Source organism: Limulus polyphemus, unplaced genomic scaffold (genome assembly GCF_000517525.1).
Source record: "Limulus polyphemus unplaced genomic scaffold, Limulus_polyphemus-2.1.2 Scaffold4351, whole genome shotgun sequence".
Taxonomy (NCBI): Eukaryota; Metazoa; Arthropoda; class Merostomata; order Xiphosura; family Limulidae; genus Limulus; species Limulus polyphemus.
In genome coordinates, this window is record NW_013669961.1 from 22,634 (window position 1) to 24,900 (window position 2,267).

Genomic DNA, 2,267 nt, shown 5'->3' on the forward strand with positions numbered 1-2,267 from the left:
TATGTCGTAATTCCTCATTAAGAGTGGAAATTATGTATTCATTGAGTAAATATATATATATGTAACTAGTCCTTAGAAAAAACGTTAAAGAAAACGTTGTTTTGGGGGTTTTATTTTAGAGGCCGCTGCGAGTCATCGCGTCTAAAATTCGCAATAGTGTTACTATGGAGACGATTCGGCCACTCATCCGTGGCGCGGGTTCCGTCTATGGGTATTATAAACGCAGCTGGCGAGAAGGTAGCCAACCAGTACAGCTGGGAGACAGAAGCCACAGGCTGTATGTACTCTTGTCTTGACTTCAGAATATAGGCCTGCATCGGTTCAACCTTCTTGACGAAAGTTCAAACGTGGACATTTCTGTGCAAGTAGACGGCGTTCGAAGTTTCTTTGTCTAACCGCGGTTCATTGCGATATTAGCGCACCTAAGCTACGCGGATCAAACAAAGGTGAATATTTTTATCAATACTGTTAAGTTATCATTCCTTAATATGCTATTATAACTGAACTGAACTTTGATATAATAAGTTCTGTTGACTGATAATGTTGCCTGAGAGTGTAGAACATAACTCTTACACTATATTCTTTTCAAAATAAGTTAAAATGAATTAGGGGAGAGGGGCGTTATTTATGTTGGATACTTAGTTTTCTCACCGCCAGGTTTGTTCTTCTTCATGTGATGAAAAGTCACAATTAACTAGGGCAAAAAACATACAACGTTAAGGTTTAAAATGATGTAAGGTGTATTACGTAACGAATATATATCCTGTTTAAAAAAAAAAACTTTTTATTATTGGTAATCTGAACATAGTTTGTTTTTTTTAAACTCGACTCTGTGTGTGTGTGTGTGTGTGTGCTACGTGTTTTTTTAAACTATATATATTATGATTTCAGCGTCATTATTTAATTATTCTAAACATTTTCCCTCCAAACAACCACATAGTCTGTGAGGCAGTTTCTGCACAAGGCTAGACATTCCCTTACTTTTACTATTGTGTTAAATTTGTACTATTGTGTTAGATATTTCCTATTGTGTTAAATTTGTACTATTGTGTTAAATATTTACTATTGTGTTAAATATTTACTATTGTGTTAAATTTGTACTATTGTGTTAAATTTGTACTATTGTGTTAAATTTGTACTATTGTTCTATATAGAACATATAGATTTTTTTTATGGAAGAGGAGTTGTTTATTAAGAAACATCTAAACGACAAAACTTTATAAAGCAAAAAGTGATATTAAAAAGAAAAATGAGAAAAATCTCTCTTCGTTAATTTCTGCCGCGCCCATAATTTCTGACCTACCTTTTCCGCTTTCTGTCATTCAAAGTAAGTTAACAGGACCGGCGCTAGCGGGAGAGGAAGAAGGGAGCATGTCCGCCTGAAAGGCAGTGCCTCCTCTCAACTAAAAGTAAGTTAACGGCTTTAAAAACAGGACCGGCGCTAGCGGGAGAAGGGAGCATGTCCGCCTGAAAGGCAAAGCCTCCTCTCAACTAATATTGTCAATTAATTTAATTATAGACTTATGTTAAATTTCGCCCTATTACGCCCCCCCTACAGTTAAGAAAAGCTGGAGCCGTACTGCTTTTAAAGATGTAGTTTTTATGTAATATATATTTTGTTTCTTTTCGTTATGAACTTTAACCCAGGTTCCGAAAAAGGACGCCTTCTACCAAAACCAGAAATCAAGCTTTTCGTTATCCCCTAAACCCCCTCTACTCGTATATTGGTAGAGTTTTCTTCAGGAAGATATAACAACAAAATATAAATCATATTTTCAGTACAATTACATTAATTGTTCAAATTCTTTTCTTCCGAATGGTTTACTGAATTAAATGTAATTTGATGTTTTACATAGTTTACTTTCATCTTTATTCAGTCTTGTCACAAAAATTGAAGTACATATTGCTATGGTTAGGTGTTTAAAATCCATGCAATAATGATACTGTCTGAGGTGTGTGTTTTCCAATTTTTTCCAATAATAATACTGTCTGAGGTGTGTGTTTCCCAATGATGATACTGTCTGAGGTGTGTGTTTTTGAATAATGATACTGTCTGAGGTGTGTGTTTTCCAATAATGATACTGTCTGAGGTGTGTGTTTCCCAATGATGATACTGTCTGAGGTGTGTGTTTTTGAATAATAATACTGTCTGAGGTGTGTGTTTCCCAATGATGATACTGTCTGAGGTGTGTGTTTTTTCCAATAATAATACTGTCTGAGGTGTGTGTTTCCCAATGATGATACTGTCTGAGGTGTGTGTTTTTTCC

At 35.2% G+C, this 2,267-nt stretch overlaps 1 protein-coding gene across 1 annotated transcript in view; it reads left to right on the forward strand.

Annotated features, from left to right (window-relative positions):
• Window positions 1–262: 262 nt before the first annotated feature.
• LOC106471007 (G-protein coupled receptor 161-like) overlaps window positions 263–2,267 on the forward strand; it is a 36,220-nt gene continuing 34,215 nt past the window's right edge. The window contains exon 1 of the mRNA XM_022399641.1: window positions 263–446. The gene's annotated coding sequence lies outside the window, so the exon portion shown is untranslated. The remainder of the gene's footprint in view (window positions 447–2,267) is intronic.